Source organism: Petaurus breviceps, unplaced genomic scaffold (genome assembly GCF_028583685.1).
Source record: "Petaurus breviceps papuanus isolate PSGF00001 unplaced genomic scaffold, PetGlider_PUasm1.0 76, whole genome shotgun sequence".
Taxonomy (NCBI): domain Eukaryota; kingdom Metazoa; phylum Chordata; class Mammalia; order Diprotodontia; family Petauridae; genus Petaurus; species Petaurus breviceps.
The window spans coordinates 25688195-25705727 of NW_027186473.1; the positions used below are offsets into that span (position 1 = coordinate 25688195).

Sequence of the window (17533 nt, forward strand, 5' to 3'; positions counted from 1 at the left end):
TGTAGATATACATACATATGTACACAAAAGTGTACACATAAAGATATATCACAATATGTACAATAGAACATTCTACTAAACTCCCCTCCTAAGACATATATAGTCCTAACTGATATTGAAATAAGGGAAGGCTAAAACAGAGAAAAGAACTATGGATAAATATCATTAATAAATATTCATGTAAAATATTAAAATAAAATACTAAAAAATATTATAGAAATATATTCCCTCAGGTATCTTTTTTACCTTATATACATATATTTAGTATCATGTAGATATATCCTTTTTGTATAAAATTAGATGTAACTATTATCCTTTATTACTCAATGTAAATAAAATCATTGGTTTAATTGAGATAAATCATATAAAAATCGGGGAAAATATTCCAAGTTCAGTGAAAATCATTTACTCTTACTAGGCAGATATTTAGTTACAAACATCACTGAAATTCTTAAGAAAAAAATGTATAACACTGTATTTGAGAACAAAGAAGTCCTAGTCCTGCCCTTAACGAGCTTCAAGACTTTTCAGCAAGTCTTTCAACCTTCTATGGCCTTGAATTTCCTCATCTGTAAAATGAATGCGTTAAAGGTCCCTTCAGTATTCCATAACTATCACTAAGGTGCTAATTTGAAAATTAGTTTATTATGGAATGGTCATTTCCAGATGAACTGAGATTGAAACGTATCTTCAGTTTCCCCCTGCTTTGGAAAATTTATTCTAGTAAAAGTGGTCCCCCAAAAATCATAAATTTAGTAGAAGGGAATAGAAGTTTAATTTTAAATTTCATAGTCAGAGTAAGCTTACTATTAAGAGACCCACTTTAAAGAGACCCTACTCAGTTTTCCACAATTTGTCTAGATTCATTTGATACCTATAGCCAACCTTCTGCTATTTTTTTTTCTATAAGGACTGCTTTAACCATAGATCAAAAGTAAAAGGATCAAATGGACAAACAACAAAGCAGTAAAGTGCTCACTTCAGGGTTGCAGCCAATCTAATTAATTTTTCATTCAGTTCTGATGTATTAGAGGGCGATCAATTTGGGATTATGTTTACAGATCTGTATAAGGAGAGGAGACCAGGTCCTCATTTGTCGTCTAGGCTGTCCAAATTAGTCAGTTAAATGATCCCAGGGGATATCATAAAGGATATGAATGGCTTCTTGTAAGTACCTTTTCTTTTAATTACACACCAAACTGTCAACACTTCCTACAGATCTTGACCTCGATGATTGAAGGACAAAGTCTTGAAGCCACAAATGAGGAACTCTTTTACATCTTGGACCTCTTTAGTTGGGGGTTTTAATTTAGTTAAGGTGTCTCTGGTGAGCCATTTTAGTATGTTTAGGAACATACTCTTGGAGTATATAGCCTCAGATTCTGAGAGTTTGATGAGATTTTAACATGTTATTTAATTAAATCTTTGCCTGAAACATGAATATTTTGCATAATATTCTCCCCCTTCCTAGTCCCCCAAAAGGGACCATGTAGCTTCTGATTGAGTACCATCGATGATCAGTATAGAATGGAACAAATTCTATTTCTGGACAGACAGTTTTCACTCTTAAGAAGTTAAATTGAAGCAAAATGTGTTTAGCTCTGGAATTTCTACCCATTGGTGGTTGTACTCCAATAATCAAGCTGAATAAATCTAATACACTATTTAAAGAGAGTTTAAATCACTAAATCTTCTCCTCTCCTTGATGAATGTACCCAAATCTTTCAGCCTAATGCAAGAGATTGTCCCTTCTATATATCAATATTCTCCTGAACAGGGCAGAAAATGAAAATTTTTGTCAAGAAAAAGTGATAAAATCCACTTGTGAAAAAACAATCTCTCAGATCAAAAGTGGAGAGACACAGACTACACTGAGGATGATATAGAGAACTATGAAGGAATTGAAAGGATATTTTTAGGTGAAACAATGACTGTAGTACTAATGGCTACAAGCAGATAGATGTTGAAGTGGATAGAGCATCAGGCCTAGAGTCAGGAAGAGGTGAATTCCAATCTAGATTCAGATGTTTACTAGCTGTGTGACTTTGAAAAAGTCACTTGTGGGCCACATCCCGGAGAAGCCCAGCAGACCCTTTCTGATCTGAGCCATTTGCAGTTTGCTGACACCTGAAATGCCTGCCGATTCCAATGGTTACTGGAAAATGCCGAGCAATGAGAATTTCGAGGAGTACTGAAAGCCCTGGATGTCAGTGTGGCTATTAGAAAAATCGCCTGCTTACTCAAACCGGACAAAGAGATCATCCAGAATGGTGACCATATGATTATCCGCACTCTGAGCACTTTCAGGAACTACATCATGGAATTCGACATAGGGCAGGAATTTGAGGAGGATCTGTCGGGCGTGGACGACGGCAAATGCCTGACCAAGGTGAGCTGGGACGGTGACAAGCTCCAGTGTGTGCAGAAAGGGGAGAAGGAAGGCCGAGGCTGGACACACTGGATCGAAGGCAATGAGCTGCATCTGGAAATGAGGGTGCAAGGTGTCATATGCAAGCAAGTCTTCAAGAAGGTACAGTGAACTTGGCATCAAGAAGAAGGGCAGAATTGAAATGTCTGTCTGACCCCTGTCACTTCCTGCTGTTAGAGGGCCAGCGATGCCTGACCACTTAGAGAGCCTAACCCTCCCACTGCACCTGTCATCAGAGTCTATCCCTTTGCTCTTTTCATATTTTCTTTATTAAAAAAGAAATCATAACAAATAATCACTGTCAGACATTTACATGAAAAAGTAAAAAAAAAAAAAAAAGAAAAAGAAAAAGAAAAAGTCACTTGTGGGGGTGGCTAGGTGGAACAGTGAATAGAGAACCAGCCCTAGAGTCAGGAGGACCTGAGTTGAAATCTGGCCTCAGACACTTAACACTTACTAGCTGTGTGACCTTGGGCAAGTCACTTAACCCCAATTGCCCTGCCTTCCTCCCTCCAAAAAGCAAAAAAAAAAGAAAAGAAAAGAAAATGTCCTTGTCCTATATCTACCTCAGCTTACTCAACTCTAAAATGAAGCAGATAATAGCACCTACTTTTCAGAGTTATTTTGAAGTTCATATGATATAACATTTGTAAATTGTTTAGCACAGTGCCTGACACATTGTGGGCAATTAGTAAATTCTTGTTTCCTTCCTTCTTCTGTAACTTCTATTGGTTGGTAGTTCTCCTGTCTATAAGCAAAACAAAACAAAACAAAATAGAAAACCTATTTCACTTTCTCTTGATAGTTCTGCAATATTTGAAAATAGGAATACTATCTCTTTGATTCTCTCTACACAGTTTACAGCCTAGGGAATACAGTTTCTTCAACCCAGGATCAAAGATCTACATTGTGAAGACACCATAGATATTATCTTATCTAACCATCTCATTTTACAAATGAAGATTCTGAAGCCCAGAGCAATCAAGTTTTTGCACAAGGTCACACAATAAGTAGCAAAATCAGGGTTTGGATTTAGGTCCTGTGAATTTGAGTTCAGCATTCTTTCCACTATACCATACTACTCCTCAAATAGCCCATTGATGTATTATTCTTACTAGTAGTAGTAGTAACAAAAATAATAGCACTTATTTGAATAGTCCTTAAAGATTTAGAAAGTGCTTTCCTCAAAACAATGCTGAATAGACATTATTATGATCCTCATTCTGTTTATAGAAAAATTGGCAGAGAAGTTAAATGATTTAAGTAATAAATAATTATTTTAATTAAATATTAACAAATAAATAATTTTAAAAAATAGCTAAATTCTTTGAGCCAGGACTTGAATTCATTTCTTGTATCTCTAAGACCAATGCTTTTTCCATATAATCTACCATACTGGCTACTCTTCTCTATCATGAAAAAGATTGTCATAAACTGTGGCATCTGAAAGAGATGAATGTAGTGGAAAAAAAATGGATTTGAAGTCAAATGATCTGTCTGAATTTATTTCCCCATGTAACACTGAGAGAATCATTTCACAACTTATTGTCTTCATTTTAAAAATGAAGTTAAGTTTATGATGATAAGACTGTTAATGATAGTAATGATATTAAAACAATAATAGCTATCATTTATGTAGCACCTACTATGTTCCAGACCCTATGCTAAGCACTTTTCAAAGATTTATCCTTTGATCCTCACTGCAACCAGGGACATAGGTACAATTATGTCCCTTTCACAGTTGAGAAAATTGAGGTAAAGACAGATTATGTGATTTTCCCAAAGTCACACAGCTAGTAAGTGTCTGAAGCTAGATTTGAACTCAAGTCTTCCTGATTCCAAGCCTCCATCCACTGTGCCCCCTGTTGTCTCTCAGGTTCCTTTCAGTTTAAAATTCTCAAAGCCTGAGAGGTTTGTTGCTAGTTATATTTTTGTGTGAGAAAGGAATGAACTTCAGAATATATTGAGGTCACAAACTGCAAAGGTATATTTGGGAATGAGGCACCACAGGTTCTCTAAGCCTACCAATATACTCTGGGTCTCCTGCAGGTTAAAAAATGGGCAGAAGGCAAGGGAAAATATTCAAGGTAGAAGAAGCAGGGTGAGGTCCACATATACCTTTGCAGTTTGTGGCCTCAATATATTCTAAAGAAGATTGTTGCCTGACTGTTAAGAACTGCTTAAAAGTAAAGGGGACTTCTTGACAATAAGTCTGATAAGAGGATGAAACATTTATTGCTAGTAGGTAACAATCAGTGAGTTCAAAACACAGACTAAATGTTTGAGTTCCAATTTTCTGGCCTTGAAAATGGGACCATCACCAGAACTTTGACTAGACATACAATGACTCAGGCAAGCAGCATATAAGGTGATTGCATCAAGTTGTGGGGAAAAAAGTTCTATAATGAGTTCACAAAATGCTCCCACAATGGGAGCCAGGGAGGTGGTAGAGGAAAGGGCACGGGAAGAGATTATCTATTAAGCACCTACTATGTGCAAGGCATTATGCTAAGTACTTTACAAACATTATTTTATTTGACCCTCACTACAACCCTAAGATGTAGGTGCTATTGTTATCTCCATTTTACACTTGAGGAAACTGAGGCATAAAGAGATTAAGTGACTCCTGCAAGGTTACACAGCAAGCAAGTTTCTGATGCTGGATTTAAACTCAGGTCCCCTTGACTCCAGGCCCAGCACTCTATCCATTTCTCCATGCAGCTGCCTCTAGGCAAAGTGGTGGACTGTCCTTCCTCCATTCCACACATGTATCTCTAACTATATTTCTTTTGCATCTTTTACCTAAATGTAAAAATGGTCTCTTGTGTCTGCTGAAGATAAGGAGTTTTGAAGTTTAGAAAAAAGGCATTGATAGGGAGTTATAGACAAAGGACCTCTTTCCCAGTGTAAAAAAAAATATATATATATGTGTGTGTGTGTGTGTGTGTGTGTGTGTGTGTGTGTGTGTGTATAGGTATGCGTATGTATATACACATATGTATATATGTACAGTTTATATATTAATATACACAGATACATAGGTATATATATCTATATATACATAAACACATATATACACATATACACACAGATTTTTTATTTATTTAGCAACTATGTAACCAGATTCTCTTACCCTTTAGCAGGAAACAGAGTCAGTAGTCTTACATCAATAGAAGACCAACAACCACCCCACCTTTTACATACATGAAAAATCCATTTAACCTATCTATACAAACAAGGGGAATGTTTCTGAAGTCACAAAAATACTCATTTAATCAAGTGCCCTACATTAGGTGGGGATACATAACTAAAACATTTCTGGAGTACACAAGCAAGAATTTGTCTAGTTGAAATATTTTATTCCCATATACCTGCCAATACACACACACACACCTAATATCAATGTGTGTATATATATATATATATATATATATATATATATATATATATGCATATGCATTGATATTAGGTGTGTATGCATAAGCATACGCAATGATATTAGGTGTGTATGCATATGCACATTCATTGATATTAGGTGTGCACATATATAGAAAGTGTGTGTCAGGGGCAGCTAGGTGGCATACTGAATAGAGCACTGGTCCTGGAGCCAGGAGGACCTGAGTTCAAATCCAGACTCAGACACTTAACACAAAACTAGCCATGTGACCTTGGGCAAGTCACTTAACCCCAATTGCCCTCTAAAAAAAAAGACAAAAAAAGTGTGTGTCTAAATATAACAAGCAATATATGTATACGCACATATGTGTGTATGTATGTATTTTACCACCCAAGAAAATTAATGTAGTCTACTGGTTTGAGCTGTGAAAAGAATGACTGTTATTTCCACATAGGCTTTAAGGATCTGAAAGGGTTGCTTAAATACTAAGGCTTCAAAGTTCTCTGAAGCACCCAATACTGTATTTACTTTTTCAACAGAAACAGTGAAGCTGAGACGCAAAAGAACAAGGAGGCCACTTGTACTCATCTTCATTGAGTAACAGGTACTGAGTGCCTCTATATGCACATCAGTGGCATAAGGAGGAGACATCCCTTTAAGCTATGATCCTAAAAATGTGACATTTCTGTTTCTTCAAGAGAATTCCAGGATTCTTTTCCTTTTCACTGATTCACTGCTAGACATTGAGCAAGTCGTTAACTTCTATGTGTTTCAGTTTCTCCATCTGCAAAAACAGAGATAATAACAGGTGTTTTCAGTTCTCCTTGAAATCTACAGACAGAAGATGTTGTATAAGTATAGGGTAGGAACTGAAAATTTGTGAGTAAATACAGTGTTTGTGTGCATATGTGTGGTGCTTGTAGTCAAGAGGCCACAGCAATTATAAGACCTGAAAAGCTATCTTTGTCTTTCATATTTTATTCTCTCAAACTGGTGTGTCAGGAAGGAGGGACAGATTATCCACTGACCTGGTACAAGGTCAAGCACTCAAGAAGAAACAAATACTTGGCACCATTGTTCTAGTGTCACAAGGTATTTTTTCCCATAGAAAATGTTTCAAAAGAAACTTGGGCTAAGAAACGAAAAACAAATCTGAGATCCTTTATTTTTGTCTTAGCCAGGCTGTTGGGCTGTATCTCTATGGTTCTTCAATAACTTGTTGAAAAATGAAAAAAGAAGAAAAGAAAATGGTCAATGTACTCATAGTTTTTATGGCATCAAATAAGCCTGTTCTTGGGAGCTTTTAAGAAAAAGTAAATTTGTTGAACCATTGTGAATCTTGAGAGAGCAAAGATCAACAAATCAGAAAGTAATGATAACCAGTGGGAAAAGACCAGGCAAAGAACTAATAAGGTAATCAGGTTCAGCATAAATAAAATTACTTAGAAAAAAAAATAAAGAAAAGAAAAAGGAATTGGGAAAAGTAGAGAATATGCTAAGAAGTATTTTGAAATTAATCCTATTAAATTGCATTTGATAATTTTCAAGTCACTTTTAAATGCATGATCTCTTTTGTCCTCATGACATCCCTTTGATATATCAAGAGTCACATCCATTTCTGCATGAGAGAGCTGAAGTTACCTAGGTTATGCACCTTGCACCTAGTTAGGTGTGGAGGTGATTTGTAAAACCTGTTTCTAATCTAGTGACTGACATATAGGAGGTACTAATATAAGTCATAAGTGGCCATTGACTGATTGATTGAACTAGTGGCTCATCTTGTGCAGAATTCAGTCATATCAGTTCACTGTTAGAAATTTATTAGTTTTACATACAAAAACATGGTGAGGAAAGAGGGTCATCTCTCGTTTCTCCTGACCCTAGAAGAAGTGGGTGGAGAAGCTATCATAATCATGGGTCTATGTGAAGTACATCTACCTTTGAGATTAAAGAATAGAACACACTGAATAACTTGAATGAGCTAAGGATATACACCTGTCTGGATTAGTGCATTCTTGTTCTGTTTTATTTTGGTTTTTGGATACCTGCTGTTAGAAAGTATCCAACTCATGAGGGTGATGTAAGATACACAAATAGATTTGAAGTTCTTATAAGAGAGATAACCATGAAAGTTGTCTGATCTGTTATCCTTGTTCTGTCATAAGTACACCACAAATGGGTGGTTAGGTGGTGCAGTGAGTAGAGCACCGGCCCTGTAGTCAGGAGGACCTGAGTTCAAATCCGGCCTCAGACACTTAACAAAACTAGTCATATGAACTTGGGCAAGTCACTTAACCCCAAAATGCCCTCCAAAAAAAGCAAAACAAAAGTACACAACAAAAGTTCCAGCCTATGTGATGGAGGCCTTCTGACTTTCTCTCAATAACGTAAAAGTACAAGTGGCACACTAGTGGTTGACCATATGGGGAATACTAAAAGTGAGGAGTCAAAGAAAACATTTAGTTTGAAAGTATGAAGAAGTAGGAGGATAGTGTTTCCCTCTACAATAATAGGTAAGTTTAGGGAGGTAGGTTTCAGGGGGAAAGAAAACAGGTTCAATTTTGAACATGTCAAGTTTCAAATATCCACCAGACATACAGTTCCATATGTCTGAAAAGCAGTTGAGGATGTGAGACTGAAAATCAGCAGAGAGGCTAGGACAAGATAGATAAATTGAAGAATCATCAGCATAGCTATCTATGTTAATTAAATCTATGGGAACTGATGAGATCACCAAGTGAAGCATTATAGATGGAGAAGAAAAGAGAGCCCCTTACAGAACCTTATGGGTCACCAGTGGTTAGATGATATGATCTGGATAAGGATCCTACAAAGGAAACTGAGGAATTGTCTGATGGGTGGAAGGAAAACTAGGAGAGTGGTGCTCTGAAAGACTTGATAGAAGAGTATCTAAAAGAAGAGGGTGGGACTTCCAGGAGCCAAGATGGCATAGTAAACAGTAAATCACCATAACTCTCAAATTCACCTCCAAACAACCATAAAATAGTGCCCCCCAGCAAACACTGGAAAATCAGAATCACCAAAAAAGACAGGGTGAAACTATCTTTTAGCCCAGGAAATTTGGAAGATCAGCAAGAAAGGTCTAGTCTGTCTCATGTGGGCAAAAAGGGTACACAGTCCAGGGCAGGAAGTGTCACAGCAAGACAGCACCAAGCCTCACCTCAAAAAACCAGCTGGAGATCCTGAGTCCCAGGCAAATGGAGCAGGCAAATGTCAACACTAGGACCCTCCGATGCTTGAGCACAGCCAGGAGAATAGGCAGATTCTAGCTGTGAGAAACACAATGTGCTTCAGTGCAGCCCCAGGCAAACATGCAACCTCCAGTGGCCAGACCACCATATGTTCAGCACAGCCATATAAAAGCAAGTAGACAGCCAACCCTATGGATGCCTAAGCAAAGAGGCAGCCTTCAGTGACCAGACCACCACTTGCTTCAATGTAGACTGGGGAAATGCAGAGATAAACTACCTCACTGGCCTTGGCACACACCAGGGGTTAGCTTTGGTAAGAAATAAGGAAGAAAGGGAAAAGAAGAGAAGGAAAGAAAAGGGAGAGCAAAGGAAGGCAAGAAGCATTTGAATATAACATGTTCCATTCGCCTAGAACTGTGCTAAATGCTTTACAAATATAACCTCATTTGACCCCCACAACAACCCTGAGAGGTCAGTGCTTTTATTATCTTCATTTTACAATTGAGGAAACTGAGGCAAACAGAGGTTAAGTGACTTGCCTAGAGTCTCATAGCTAGTAAATGTCTGAAACTAGATTTGAGCTCAGATCTTCCTGAGTCCATGTGAAGAGTTCTATTTGTTGAGTCATCTAAGTTGATCTAAAGCTACCTCTTTGAGTGAGAAATGGATGAAGGAGCAGATAGTAGCAGGAGGTCTTTGAGTGATATGAGATCAGGAAAACAGAAGAAGAGTCAAATCAGAGCAAAAAGTCTCTTTTTTTCTGATCCCAACAATGACTAAGTCAGGGTTATTCTTCCTAAAGATGGCTTCTGCAAGAATGGCCTCTGCATAAAATATCTTTGCACTGACCTCTGAGAATGGCTGGGAAGCCGCTAGCAGCATATCAATCATAATGGCTTATAAATTACTGGGTTCTTTGACCCTGCCAGGTGAAATACTGGGTCCACATAACTATGTTCCTTCTGTTACACCTCCTGCTTCCAATCCAACACCCAGAGGAATCTCATTAAAGTACCTGCTTTCTACTTCTTAGCCTCAGTTAACAGGAAGCTTGGAGTTTCAGAAATGAAACAGACAAGCAGCAACATAAATAAAAGGGGAATGCAGCCCAGTATGGCCACTCAATGCCTGCTCAAGCTTAATTTTGCCCCATATGATGAGGACTATTCTAAATATGTAAGTAATTCTATAGGATCATAGATTCCCACTGGAAAGGAACTTAGAGGTTTAGTCCAACTACCTCATTTTATATAAGAGGAAACTAGCCCAGAGAAGTTAAATGACTTGGCCAAGGTAAGACAAATTATTAAGTGACAGAATCAAGATTAAAACCCAGGACCTCTGATGATAAATTCAATATTCTTTCATTTATCACACTGCTACCCATGACTTATTTGAGCCCTAGGTAAAGTAAGTGAAAACTTGAAAGTCTTACCAAAGATTACACTCCCTTCTCCCTCCCCTCCCCCACAAGGTGCTAGCCTGCTTTCTTTTCTTTTCTTTCTTCTTCTTTTTTTCTTTTGAAATGTGAGCTTTGGTTTATGGCTTTTTTCCAGACATAATTAAATGAGGGTACCTCATATACAGCATTACCTGCCAGACACAATTGGAAAAGGATTAGTCATTAAAGCCAGCAGAGATTGCTATAATGGTTTCCAAGGCCTATAACTAGCCACCTCCTTAGGAATCCTATTACAATCCAACATATGTGTTATTGGTATTGCAACTCAATTGACATATATCAAGCTGTAAACTCCATTTCCAGCCAATCCATATTTCCAGGTTTCCCCTAATAATTTATTTATTTGTACATTTCACTTTGGGGGAGGTTATTAGCTTTGAAATGTCTGTACCTATTGCCAGTAGCTATAGATTCTCTTTTAACAGTTACATAGAGCACCTTCTCCTTACTGACTAGAGTCAAGGTCTCTGGGGTTTTATCTTTGGTTTTAGTTAGAACCTTTCAAAGCTCTTATCATGACGATCCATGGGCTTACATAGATCCAATTTCAGATCAAATGAGCAGAGTCATAAGACAAGCTATTGTTTTCCTGCTGAAGGATGCTGATTGGGATTGATTCAGTAAATCAAACTTAACTCTTCTCATGTGCAAGTGCATTCCACTTATACTGTCCTTTTCTAATAAAAAATGATATTGATAATTTTGTCCAGTCCCTTAAATCCAGCCTCAGAGAAACAAAGGACTGGGCTGAGAGAACGCACACATTAAACAGCTGACCACACAGCAACCTGTCAACAGCTTTGATTGATTAACCATAAAATGCATTTCTTTGACAGAATTGCTTGAAAGGTTTGGTGAGCCTGCATTTTCTTCTCTTCAATCACCTTTATCTAAGTGAAGGATTTCTCCCTCTTGCGTGTTTAAACTCATTCCATTGACAATGGACATTGCAAACTCCTCAATGATTTCTGTGTATCAAATGAATTCCTGTCAGAGGGCTCCTATGAAACCCGTCCACTACTGGTGGCCAAATTGATCATGCTGAGGCTCTCGATGAAGCAGATAATTCATCCACCATTGGTTGTGCCAGCAGAATGTTTTCTCATGCATGTTCAACATCATATGGAGAAATGTGCAAATATTGTGAAATTGTTACTTTTTTTTAAATAGAAGTATGAGCACTACTTGCCTTTAGATAGCAAAGGATTTGGGACATAAAAAGTCACCACAGAAAAAAATGATAATTTTAATGAGGTTTCCCAGTTTATCCTAACTGCAGATAAAAGGTACAAAGAAAGATGTGTTTTTCTCATTATTTCAGAAACTAACAGAAAACAGAGGTGGAGAAATGGAAAAAAAATACATAGAAAACCTGCAAGAAAGAAACCACATTCTGCAGCTACTTTTGCCTTTGCTCTCACTTTTCAAATTGGCAAAGGCAGGGGAATGGGATGATACTCCACCATTCTAAAAGCTTGAGGATTGTGGAATCTTATTGTTCATATTAGTTTCTAAAGCTTTTGATCAATGCCTCTTAACCCCAATAATCTCAAGAAGAGTAGATTTATAAAAAAAAAAAAAAGGAAGGAAGGAAAAGAAAAACAACTAGGAAAGCAGATGTGCCGAATTCTTAAGAAGGGAACTGAGTGATCCTTGTGGTAGGCCTTCACATCCACTTATGCTGGCTTCATGATCCTGCAGAAAAAGCAGAAGATCACCTCTGCTTAGAAAACTCAAGCAATGGAGGACTTACTTTGCTTTGCAGACATTATAAATACACAGTTTCCAAATATGGAATTAGTTCTGGTTTTAGAGCAGAGAAAAAAGTCTGACTGAAAACCTATTGTGACTAGCTGGTAATTATTCCCAGCAACAGAAAACTGCTCAAAATCCTGGTCTTTTATGCCTTAGGAAGTGAGCTTTGGTTCTGCTGCCCTTTGTGGTTTGATGGAGAAATTAGCAGGCCATTTACAGAGGCATTTTCTTTTACCCCAGAGCATCAGAATTCTCTTGATGTGAAGTGATTCCTGGGAGAACAGCCATTGATTCTCAGCAAGACTCTGAAATGTTACACTAGACCTGAGTGTCTTGTTTTCACTTTCCAACAGTGTGCCTTGCATTAAAACAGAAGGATATAGCTGATGTAGTTCAAGAATACTGAAAACTTTTGGCTTTTGCACTCACTCCTATTTTACCTTATATTTGGACATATTAGCTGAGAGAAATGCTGCCCATATTTTACCTTTAGCCATACCTTTGAAAATACATGTTATTAGGCCAAAAAAAATATCCTAGAAGTCATCAGGTATGACCCTCTGTCATATCTGTCACTTGGATAGAAATCTAAGGCTAAAAGGGAACTTAATAAATCACATTTGCTCAGTTCTTCATTTTGCTGATGAGGAAACTGAGGTCTAGAAATGATGCTTTAACCAAGGTCACATCCTTAGTTAACAAAAGAACAAATACACACAAACAGGTCTCTTAAATCATGGTCCAAAGCTAATTCTACACTACACAACTTTCTCTCCCCACCTGGCCCCCCGTAAATCACTCTTTTCCTATCATCACCATTTCTAAAATTCACTTATATCTTCCTGTCCTGTTTTTTGTTGTTCTCTGTACCTCCATGAAGCTAGGTTATTTCCTTACATGAAATCTGTCTATTGTGATAAGGGTATGGTAATAGTGTTGATGGCCATGGTATGGATTGAAAGAATGTTTTTATCTTGGTGAGATATCCCTGTTTCATGGATAGACTTTTGTCCTTCCCAGGCTCTTCATTCAATCATGGTTTATTATTTTTTTTCCTTACTCACAATCACATCATTATGAACTCAGCTGACTCTTATCCAAGGAGAAATAGGCAGAGAAACAAAGAAGATACCTCCTCAGAGCACTGCAGACAAAATGCTATTCCAAAAAATGCATCACGTGGATAAGGAATTTTATTCAGATAGATTTATGATGAGGAGATAATAATGTCTCTACAGTCTTTCTTAAACATGTATTCTTAAAAATAATTAATACTACAAAAGGGAGTACTTTAGAAAATAAGAGATGTAGTAACTCCCATTCTATTTTTATTAGCAAAATGTGGACCTTTTCCTGAGTAACAAGGCTTTTAACAGTTAGTTCCCAAACTTCAAGACTGATTATAGATATTTACATCTGTCCTGGGTCATGGGGATTTTGTTTATTTCCCTTACTTCTGATCATGTGCCTATAGGGACAACCAACATCATATACATTGCCCTCAACAGCCATAACTTGAACTACTCAATGAGCCCTAGCTGTGAAATACTTTCCTGCCACTTTGCAACTCCTCATGATACCACGAGGGACTCTGTACTTGAAGAGCCTCCAGGGACTAACAAAATGAGTGCTAATCACTAGCCACCTTCCAGAGTTCTTGTTCTCATTTGCCCCAGATTCTCTGGTTGCTGTTTGTGTAACTGAAGAAGATGACATTGCCAAAGGGAGACAATTCATCTTGTGGACCTCCCTAGAGAAGAACAAGGTAGGAAAGTAGCATAATGAAAATTCAGAAGGAAGAAATGATTGATCAGTTGGGGACTGGGGGTGTGGTTTCCTTTTCTTTTACAGGGGCTGAATGTTAGGTTAGTATAAAAATGAGCTTTAAAATTCAGACTCATACTAGAAAAGTGAATAATCTGTATTAAGTAATACTGTTACTAGGCATATACCACAAGGAGGTAAAAGACAGCTGATATGAACAAAATTGTTTTTAGCAGTAATTTTTTGTATATGTGTGATAGCAAAGAACTAGAAAACAAATGGGTTTCCATCAACTGAGGACTGGCTAAATAAATTGAGGTATGTAAAAAATGTAATATCGTGCCATGAAAATTACAAATATGAAGAATTCAGTGAAAATTTAAAAGCCTTGCTTGAACTGATCCAGAGTAAGGAACTAGGATAATAATTAATACAAGTATCTCAATAATGTAAAGGAAAATAACACTAATATCAGATATTAGGACTCTGATTAATGCAGTGACCAATTTTGTTGTCAATGAACAGATGCTGAAGCATATTTTTCACACCTTATGAGACACATAGCAGAATAAAGGAATGACATGAAGTTTGTATTGTGTGAATTTATAAATTACCAATGTTTTATTTAAATGTTCTATCTGGAGGATGAAGAGCATTAGAAAAGCAATGTAAAAAATAGAATTGATTAAACATTTTTAATGTAGGGCTTAACATATATGAGAATACTTCAGATCTCTTTTTTTTTTTTTGGAGGGAAATTGGGGATAAGTGACTTGCCCAAATTCACACAGCTAGTAAGTATGTCAAGTGTCTGAGGCTGGAACCAAACTCGAGTCCTCCTGACTCTGGGCCAGCACTTTACTCACTGCGCCACCTAGCCACCCCAACAATGAACTATGTACTAACATTGTACTAATTCATTAAATTTCTTTTTTTTTTTTTTTGGAGGGAGAAGGAAGGGCAATTGGGGTTAAGTGACTTGCCCAGGGTCGCATGGCTAGTTTTTTTGTGTGAAGTGTCTGAGGCTGGATTTGAACTCAGGTCCTCCTGACTCCAGGGCTGGTGCTCTACTCACTGTGCCACCTAGCCACCAATACTTCAGATCTTAATACCATCCAACATTTATTTCTTGCTAGTAGAAGAAATAGGGTTCACAGAATGGAATGCAGGAATCTGGCCAATTTTATTTATTTTTTTTTTGCTTTTTGGAGGGAAGTTGGAGTTAAAGCAACTTGCCCAAGGGCACACGGCTAGTAAGTGTTAGTGTCTGAGGCCAGATTTGAACTCAGGTCCTCCTGACTTCAGGGCTGGTGCTCTATTCACTGCACCACCTGGACAATTCTTAGTCAAAACCAGATGAGTAATGGAATTTCATTGTGGGCTATTCTTCATGGTTTGGTTTGGTTTATAGAATCAGAATATGATGTCTTTTATTCCCATCAATCTCTCTTCTAGCTTATTGTCATATCCTTCTGATTTATCTGATATTAGGAGAAACATCTCAAATAGCAGATACAGAGCCACTTGACTGAACAAGATCTGCGTTCCAGTGTTACCACTGACATCTATTAGTTATGTAATAATTCTGGGAAGTAAGTGCTCTTCCTTCCTTCTTTCCTTCCTTCCTTTTTTCTACCCTAAGTCTCCAAATGGCACAGTGGTACATGATTATAATCTGAGAGCAGTTGAAATGTAAGCAATGCTGTGAGACCATAAACATTACTCCTAAATTCCTTCTATGGGCCTGTTCCAAGATATTTTTTTTTATAATTGTACTTATCCTTGTCTGTTCAACATATTCCTCATATTCTTCCTTGTTTATAAGAAAGGAAGTTCTTTTCTAGGATAAAACTGCCTTTATTTCATTTTTTCTCCCTATAGGCAGTAAGCTTTCACATATACCTAGCTATGTTCATTTGACAAAAACTAAACTTTCCTTGGTCTTACCTCTATCATTCTCCCTATACTTTCTCTTCATTCTTTTATTAGGCACTGATAGAAGAGGCTGAGCCCTCATGATGAGGCTTCATCAAAGCAATTAGGGTAATTATGCTGGACTGATTAAATGGCTTGAGAGAAAACTAAGCAAGAGTAGTTTGTTAATATGGTCCAAAAAACAAATATGCTACTGAAACCATAAAAGCTCTAAATCTATTATCTCTGTATATAATAAACATTAGCCAAATAAAGAGATCATGACACTTAAAAACAGTAGGAAATCTTCAAATGTCAAGTCTATTTTCAACTAATCTTCATTAACACCCATATCGATATACAATTCCAGTGAACTAAAGTATAACCACAAATAATAGGTATTTATCTAACATTCCCCTTCTGGGGAAAGAAACCAATTTTCAGATTCTCCTAGAGAAGTCAAAGAAATCCAAACAAGCCCAAGAATCTCTAAAGAAAAAAAAAATGGAATTGAGTGTTAATTCCATGGACTCCATTGAATAGTGGACCATTTTGACTTCTTATTCCTGAATAGTAAAGAATGTTGAATTCCTTCTCTGTAGAGTCAAACATTCTAATTCTTCTGGGAATTCAGTATACATATAAAGTTCATCAAAATCTTTATAAATTAAAATTTCCTTGATTCTATGATTCTCACTAACTGGTTAATGTATTATCAAATATGACAAAAATTAAAATATTGTGCCTATGCTAAGACAAAAAGAATGGCAATGCTGGAAGAAGAATCTAGTAATTCATAAGAGAAAATAAGAAGGGGTGGCTAGGTGTCACAGTGAGTAAATACCGGCCCCAGAGTCAGGAGGACCTGGATTCGGATCTGGCCTCAGACACCTCACACACACACACACACACACACACACACACACACACACACTTCACACACACACTGTAATGGGAATGTAAGGGTTATGGGATTTAAAGATCTTCCATGCCCCATTGGACTTGCTGACGTAGCAGGAAAGGGCAGAGCAAGAGGAAGCGGAAGCCAAGCTAGAGTTCCTGCAGTGGCTAGCAGTGGCGGCAGCAACGGTGGCAGCAGCAACAGAGGCAGCGGCAGCGCGAAGCCCTTTTTGAGTCAGCTAGAATTTCTGCTAAGGACTCCTGCTGAGGACTGCCAGGGGCCGGAGCTGCTGGGAGCACGCTTCCTGGACGCTGGGTGGTTGCTGTGAGTGGGGAGAAGAGGACCTTTGCCTGGCTTTAGAATGTGGGTGCTTTCTACTTTATCTATCTGTGCCAATTTCAAAACTACTCTGATGGCTTTCACTTTCTGGTTTTGGGACTCAATCTTTTGGTATTTTAATAACGTTTCTAGCTTATTCCCCCATATAGCAAGCCTGAGATATTTTGTGATGGATAATTATATCAGCATATCTGTAATTTCCACAGGCATTGTTAATATTGCATTGCTGATACATACACACACACACACACACACACACACACACACACACACACACACACACAAAACTAGCCGTGTAACCTTGGGCAAGTTACTTACCCCCAATTGCCTCCAAAAGGCAAAAAAAAAAAAAAAAAAAAAA

At 37.5% G+C, this 17533-nt stretch overlaps 1 pseudogene; it reads left to right on the forward strand.

The window, feature by feature from the left end:
- The first annotated feature begins 2062 nt into the window (after positions 1-2062).
- LOC138174759 (retinol-binding protein 1 pseudogene) lies at positions 2063-2723 on the forward strand (annotated as a pseudogene).
- Positions 2724-17533: the final 14810 nt, after the last annotated feature.